The sequence below is a fragment of the Psammomys obesus genome, unplaced genomic scaffold, assembly GCF_907164565.1.
Source record: "Psammomys obesus unplaced genomic scaffold, mPsaObe1.curated_primary_1811, whole genome shotgun sequence".
Lineage (NCBI taxonomy): Eukaryota > Metazoa > Chordata > Mammalia > Rodentia > Muridae > Psammomys > Psammomys obesus.
This window is the reverse complement of record NW_026590062.1, coordinates 9,060,748-9,068,926: the sequence shown is the minus strand read 5'-3', so window position 1 is coordinate 9,068,926 and position 8,179 is coordinate 9,060,748.

Here is an 8,179-nt window from a genome sequence, read left to right as displayed (position 1 = left end):
CTGTTTGGTCAGCAGATGTGATCCAGCAGAGGCAGGAATGCTCTCTGGCCACACGGACCACACCACAGAGAGCTACATACAAAAAGGCCAGGAGTCCGCATGAAAGTTTGTGACATTGTGGCCTCTTCTCTCCCTCACTTCTCACACCTGACAGAGTTATCTTCTAGGAAAAGCACTGGATGTGGAGTGCAACAGACCCAGGACCCAAAGCCAGACTCTGCCTTTTCTAAGCTGTGTGACCCTTGGCAAAACCATACAGCTCTCTATATGACCCCGTAGGACCCCCACAAAGGAGTCGCAGGCAGGTGCGAGATAGGCTGTGGGCATCAAGTCCTCTAGTGCCAGCCTCTGCCAATGAAAGAAGGATCAGCCTCAGAGGGTTGCCTGAGTGTCCCAAACAGTGAGCTTCTTCTCGACAGTGTCCCTCCCAAAGAGAATCTCGAGACCCAACTTGAGTTTAGGAGAATGAACCAAAATGCTGTGGAAAGAGAAAGGACCAGCGCCCATCTTTTCAGCTGTGTGTAATCATGCAGCATGGCTGTTCCCCAGCAAGCTCCATTTCTGCCCTGCTAAGGGGTTCAGTGGCTTCATCCTGCCTCTGGGGACAGGTCACGGTGAGCCCCTGTAAATTCCTCTCCCAGAACCCTCCCTGACTGTTCAGCCATTTGTCCTGAGGGAGGGGCAAGGCAGAGAGAGGTGGTTTGATCATCCCCTCCCCAGGCCTCAGTCTCCATCCCAGCCGCCTCTGCTTTGGGTCCAGCCAGGCCAAGAAACCACTCAAGGGGAAAATGAGAAACTCCGGGTTTTCACGGGTGGTGGCGGCTGGGCCTGCCGAGCAAGGGCTACCCAGCTGCTAGCCTCAGTGGATGGACAGACAGACATGGTGGTGGGAGGGGAACGCTGTCCCCACCGCATTCCCAAGGCATTGAGGCCACAGTCTCACTGCAGGTGCAGATCAAAGAAAGCCGTGGTGGTCAGCTGGGCCCTGTGGTTGCCTTTATTGAGCACCTGCTGTATTCCTGTGGGCTCCTGATAAACTTTATCTTCAGCTGTCCTCACAGAACCCAGTAAGGTCAGTGTCGCCACGGTCCCATAGCGGTGAGGCCATCACACACAGCCCTGTGGGAAGAAGCCCTGCCATGCAGTGCCTTCCCCTTGCTCCGACCTCCAGTGTGACTCCCAGCCTGACACAATAGTTTCACTTTTAGAAAATCCACCTCCCGCTGGAAGATGCGGGGACTCAGCTCCCTGTCTCCTCTATACTGCATCTCAGAGCTGAGGGGCTTTCAGCACATGTGGTTCACATCAATACCCCCCCCCCCCACACACACACACCTCATTTTGAAGCTTGCTTTGGTTCCCCCACCCTCTGTGAGGAGCACGGGTGGGGCACATGAGCTGTTGCTGGACACAGCCCTCCTCTCAGCAACGAGGCCCAGGGACACCCTTGTAGACCGCACCAGACAGATGAAAGACTTGCTCATCGCTTTCTGCCCAGCATCGCCACACCCTTCCCTATCTGCACAGGCAAGGAAGGTCCCAGCTCCCACAGCCTCGCCACCACTTTCTCAAATAGGCAGGGTGGCATGCCTGGGCCTGAGGGATGCTAGGCAGAGGCTGTCCAGGGTAGGGAAGGGAAGACACAGTGGAAAATTCCACCGCTCAACCTGCCTCCAACCTGGGCTCACGTGTGAGCTGTGCGGTCTTGAGTAGGTCTCCTAGCCTCCCTGGTTTTTCTGAATTCCTCTGGAGCTGGGGATAAAACAATGTGTGGTACCTGCCTTCGGGGGTGTTGCTTATGAAATGAGTTGACCTGTACGTAGGCAGTGAGTGATGTCACTTAAGGATGTGGATGAGCCTTGTCTACAGTGGAAGAGGTAGAGGGAGGTAATATTGTCCAGGGCTCATGATGTGCTGGGGACACACACATCTGTGTGTCGAGCCTGCCCTGCACATGGGGACGAGGCTCAGAGAGGTCTGGCATCTTGCGTGAGACACATAATTTGGTGGCTAACCCCATTCAGGCTCACTGGATGGGTCCCAGGGAAGGTGTTTCTGACCCCCATTTACAGAAAAAAACAGAGGCATGAGATGACCTGGTAACTTTCCTGGGGTCAGAGCTTTGTAAGGAATGGGGCTCAGCCCCTGGGGAATCAGATCCCTGAGTCTCCTGGAGTCCTGGCTATGGTGGGAACTTGGACCTCTGGAGTCACAGGAAGTGCTCGAGTAGAGATGGCTAACCCTCAGTCCTCAGGGACCTGGGCTCTGAAGGCAGCCTCCTAGGGCCTTGCCCTCCTCCCTTGGTGAAGGTCCTGCCCTCGGAAGAGCCTGCCCAGACAAGCCACCTCTTTCTCAGGGACACAAGTGGCTGTCATAACTGTGGCCAGGGGCCTTAGACAAAGTGTTCCTGGCTCTCTGTTAGGGCACAGGTGACCTGAGGGGTCTCCCCATGACTGATGCTAGCTGGCTGCTGAGGGTGTGGATTCTATGCGTCCTGAAATGCCACAGTCTCCCTCCCCCTTGGCCTAGACCTAGTTCTTCGAATCTCTAGCTACAAATGGTCTAGGCTGGGGCTTCAAGCCTGCTGCCTGTGAGGGACCCTCCCCCCCACTCCTCAGGCTGCATGGTGAGCCCCCAACCTCACCGACTACAGCTCTGCTTTCTGGCTTTCCAATTCCGGTCACATCATGCCCACACCTGCCCGCTGCTGTAGCTCTGCTTCCCCAGGCCTGGTTCGGGGTGAAAGCATTGCTTATTAGCCAATCTGGACCCCTCTTTCTGTGAATTACCCGGCCTGATTGATATTCATGAGCCGACACATCTGAGGCCTCAGCCAGCTGCCACGTGACTGCTCCCAGCCTCAGGGATGACAGGGGATGTGTGCAGCCCTGAAACACTGCCACGGCCCTCAGATGGGGACAGTGGTGTCTTGGGAGCAGCCCCTGGCTGACGGCGTACAGTCTGCCGTGGCAAGGACCTGGAGGCCACAGCAGGGCTTCCAGCCAGAATGACCAAGAGGGTTGGGCAGCCATGGCCTCTCATCATTGGCCTCTCTTTCTCTGCTTTAGAGGTGTCACATCCTTCTCGCCCTATACAGGTCTTCCATCATTCTTTTTCTTTTCCTGGAGATCTGGGCAGGAATTCAGAATCACGATCTACCACTGAGCTGTCCTCCCCATTACTCATGCATGCCACACTATCCTGGCATGTGTCACATAGGTATCATTTGTCACTTAGTCCCTTGGTCTCTGGGGATGAGGGCATGGGGACCTGGACTTCTTCCCTTGGCTTACTGTCCACTGCCTAGTACTGGCCAGCGATCAACAAAACTCTGTAGAATGGATGGCTGCCACATTTCCTTTGGACCTGATACTTGGTTCTGGCTTGCTAAACATCCTCTGGGTCTCGGAACCATCTGGAAGGAGTGGCCTTCTCCCAGGTCTGAAGTGAGGAAGCAGAAGCAGATTTGGGGACCTTCTGAGCAGGCCTCGCATACGAGGTTTCCAGCCTGTGCTTCTGGGTCAAAAGGTGGCATTTGACTCCTCACCCTGAGGATGGGGATTCTTGAGTGCCGTCTCATCTTGGGAGAGAGGATGACTTTTGCTCCAGAGGCTGAGGCGCTCGGGGCAGAATCAAAGAAAACGCTGGACAGAATGGCGGGGCGGAGGCAGAAGTCTATGCCAACTGCCTCTGCCATAGCATCCACTACCCTCCAAATGCTGCGGGAGCCAGCAGATACAGGGCAGAGGACGGCAGATGGCTCACCTAGCAGGACAGGAGATGGCCGAGTTGAGGCTGCTCTTCAGACTCGACCTGCTTGGGAGCACCAGGGAGATGCTGGCTCCTCCAAAGGTCCCCAAGAAACGAGGCCACAGCATCGGGGAGAGGCAAAGTGGGGCCTGTGTCTCTGATTCGGGCTCCAGAGTGAGGGCGGCCAGGCCTGGGGAATTGCAAAGAAAACCAGAACGCAGAGAAATGAGGCCACATCCCTGATGAAACTTTCTAAATTCAAAGCTTATCCTGGGGGAATTCAGGTCTGAAAGGACAAGTCTGGGGGAAATAAAATGAACTGGATCTGGCTGGTGGGGTCCCTGAGTACCTTCTTAACCAGGGATGGGCACCGTTTGCAATCCCTCAGCTTCCCCAGGGAGGCAAGAACATGGGAGCCACCTGCATTTGCTGGCCACCCTGGCAGGGATAGTGGCTCCCCTCCCCAACTTCTGAGGGAAGACAGAACACAGGCCCTCCCAGTGTCGAGAATTAGCTCTAACGTCTACCCTTAGGGCTTGAGGAGCACCACTGGGGCCCTAACAGTGCTCCTGGGCCTACAGTTGAGAGCAAGCCCCTTGCCTGGGCTGGGCAAGCCTCGGACTGGTAAGAAAGGACTCTGCCTGGGTGCAAGGAGAATGAAGGGGCCCCTCCTGACCTAGCAGGGGGTGGGCAAGAAGACAGCATCTTTGTCCTAAAAGGGCTCGCAGCCAGGTGATGGAATCCCCCGAGCCCCAGTGAGGGGTCCGGTGGGGTCTAGGGGCCAAGTCTTTGGTGGCCTGTGATGACTGCTCTGAGGAAGTGGCATCTAGATGTGAAAGACGAACTGACAGACAACTGGGGAAGGGGTGTGTGTGGGGAGGATAGGAGAGCCATAGAGTGGGTCTGGTTCTAGGGCACTAGCCAGAAAGGGACATGGGTGAAAGATGCCATTAAAACTGGGTGGGAGACTGGGTGCACTTGTTACCCCAATGTCCACATTTTCCTCCCCATATGGACACAGCCCCTTTCACTGACTCTGAATTTTCTTTTAAAAATCTTTTCTTTTCTTTTTAAGCAATGCCGGGGACCGAACCCAGCCTTGTGCATTGGAGGCAAGCACTCTGCCACTGTGTTCTGCCCCGGTTCCCCCCCTGCTGACTTTGAGTCTTCCTGTGGAACTTATGGGCAACAGCAAACGTAACCCAAGAGGCTTTAAAGCAACTGCCACTCTGCCTTCCCCATTAGGAGATGCCCCAGCTGGCCTGCTGGATGGCAGGGGTCACATGAGTCAGCTCAGACAAGCAATGAGCCCTGACCTGGGGTGGGGAAGAGGCCAGCCAAGATCTGCAGAGCTGGCCGAGGAAGCTGCAGCTGAAGGCCAAGGTGCCGTAGACCATGCAGAGATAAGAACAGGCCACCTGCAGCACTTGACTAAGTGCAGTGTCCCCAGCCACCAGGCTCCGCGATCTCTCTGCAATTTCGTGGCAGTGGATAAGTGGCCCAGGAACGGGCTTAGAGCTGATGTCAAGGATTCATAGGGGACTAGACTTCTCTAGACAAAGCTTTTGCTATTCATCTCCAAGGTCAGCTTGCAGGATTTGGACTCTCATAGGAGACACATGTTTGGGTAAATCTCGGAAGGTGTTTCCTCCAGTGTTTGACTCAGATGGGAAGGCCCGCCCCTGAATGTGGAGGGCACCACTCCATGGGCTTCGGGCCTGGACTGAATAAAAAGGGAAAAAGGAGAAAGTGAGTTGAGTACTAACACCCATCTCTCTACTTCCTGACTGTGGATGCCACGTGGTCAGCTGCTTCTTCTTCCCCGACACCATGCTTTCTCCACTTCAATGGACTGTCCCCTCAAAACATGAGCCCCAAACAAACAAACAGACGAGAAAATATGCTCTCAAACAATGAAAAAAAAACAATCCATTCCTGTAGTTGCTTGTGCGTCAGGCATTTAAAAAAAAAAAAAAAACCAAACAAACAGTAATGAGAAAAGCAACCTATCAACTCAAGACTTCCTCTCAACCTTGTTAATACACATTTATCTGGTCCAGTTAATATTATAATCAGAATTTAGAATGCCATCCCCTTGCCAGATTCCACAGGGATACTGACAGCTCTTTGAGTGACAGCACTCTTTAACTTTTATGTCTGCTCAGCTGTGGGCAGAGAAAGAGAAGCTGCGGTCTCCTGTCCCATCCTGCTAACAGCCACTGACCCTGGCCAAGGCTCTCTACCTGTCTGAGCCTTGGTTTCCTTATCTATCAGGTGGGGACCACAGCCTCATCTCTTCCTGTTGCTGTGAAGGCCACTTGGCTTGGAAGGCTTCACCCTGAAGGTGGTCTTGCCATTAGCTGAACAGCCCAACACCTACAGGGAACCCACCTTCCTTCCACTGGGGCCACTGGTTTGATGGGAAAGGTCTTCCAGCATTTGAACATGTAGTTCCAGGAAGTGGTCCTGTTTTGGGAAGCTGGGAAACATTTGGGATATTCGGACTATCTGGAGAAAGTAGGCTTTGAATGTGATAGCCTGGTCACATGACATGACTAGCAGTCTCCTGCTGCCAGGCTGGGCTAAAATCTCTTAAGTGGTCATAACTATGAGGAAAGTAACTAATACTGGCTTGTGGGGGGCTTCCCAGGCCACCTAGGGGGACATCAGAGGGTGGCTTTCTAGGAGATGGTGGGCACATTCTTTCTGAGAGATGGCTGAGCACCCCACAGGGCATAAGAAGGGAACCAAGAGAGGTGCCATGGTAGTTCCTGCCCCTGGAGTGTGTGGTGCGAGTCACGTCCCTGGGTGTTAGAGTTGGGCTGGGATTGGTCTGTAGGCACACTGACTACACGTGGGGCTTCCTGCTATCCTTGGGTTTCCACCCTTGATCTGATGGGCTCATGTGTTTGAACACCTCCTTCCCCTTCAGGTGTTACTGTTTGGGGAGGTAGTAGAACCTTGGGGTGGCATCACGTTCCCACATCCGTTGCCACACCTGCCAGCCATTACCTAAAATGGTGGCCTTCTCCCTCCAACCATGAACCAAAATGAAACCGTCTTCTCCTAAGTTGTTCTTGTCAGGTGTTTCCCAGGATCCCTTGCAGCTAGGTTACCATATCCTGGCCAAAGGAACATGGCAGGGGCCACATGAGGACTCCAGGCTGTGTGCCTGAGGGGCAGGAGTTCTTCCTCCACCAAGCTGATGGAGTGGGCATCCTCTGGACTGTATGAGCACACATAGATCCCTGTGGGCAGCACCTGTTAGACCAGGCACGCTCACCTTTCCACAGCCACTCTGGAGACTTGTCTCTGTTGTATTGAAAGCCCCCATGGCCAGGGCTCGTCACAATAGCCAGAATACAACTTCAGCTGTGCATAGTCTCTCAGAAACCAGTGCAGCTGGAGGCCCCTGACTCTGCAAGATTCTCTTTTACTGAGCACTGAGTTATGTGGGTAGCTTGCATTTGAGGTTCTGCAAACCAAACCAAACCAAACCAAACCAAACCAAACCAAACCAAACCAAAAACAAAACAAAACAAAAAAAACCCCACCTCACAGTGAATCATTACCAAAAGAAGCTCATACTGGGAGCTGCAGCGCTTGGGGGTCTGGATCCCATCTCTCTAGACCCATATACCCAGCACCTCTGGAGAGTGCAGTTTAAGACCACATAACTGAAACAGGTGTTTTCTCTCTGCTATTTGTGATGGTCCCGTGCTCATTAAGATTTCTTTCCTCCCACAAGGCAAAGGGGAAAGAGAGGCCCGGTCTTTAGTCAACCATGAGGTGGGACCTGAGGAGGACAGGGTCCCCCTCCTTCCCTTCACCTTCCTGGAATATTCCTCATGAGCGGCTTGGCTCATTTCTCCAGCCTCAGTTTCCCCTTGTGTGATAATCCCAGCCTGATGCTAGTGAGTCATTCTGAACTGCAGGTGTCCAGGGTAGTGGTGAAGGGAGGGCCCTCAGCTGCTTCCAGGAGGAGGCAGGAGCTGCTGCCCACGGATCTGCACAGATGGATGTGTTTGGTGTTGGCTCCTGCCCAGGGCAGGGGCACCACGGCCCCTGTGGATCACTGTCAGGAAGGCTGCAATTAAGGGGAAGTGGGGTCTATTAGAGAAGCTGGAGGTGGGGGCATCCTGGGTGCCTGGCAATGCTAGAATGAACCTGAAGGTCCATTTTTATTTTGTCACTCACAGAGACAACCCCAGCCCAGGGCTGGTGCTGGAATATGCTGGCCTCCAGGGCAGCTGCTGGTGGGGGAGGGGAGGAGGACAGGAAGCCTGCCAGGTGTGGAGGATAAGAACACTGTCCTTGCATGGGGATGGGATAACAACAGAAGGGGGTTTATACTGTATGTGTTGGGGGTCTTTCCCAACTCTCGGCATGTCCCGACTTAAGCATCTGTGCTGGGTAATTTTATGTCATC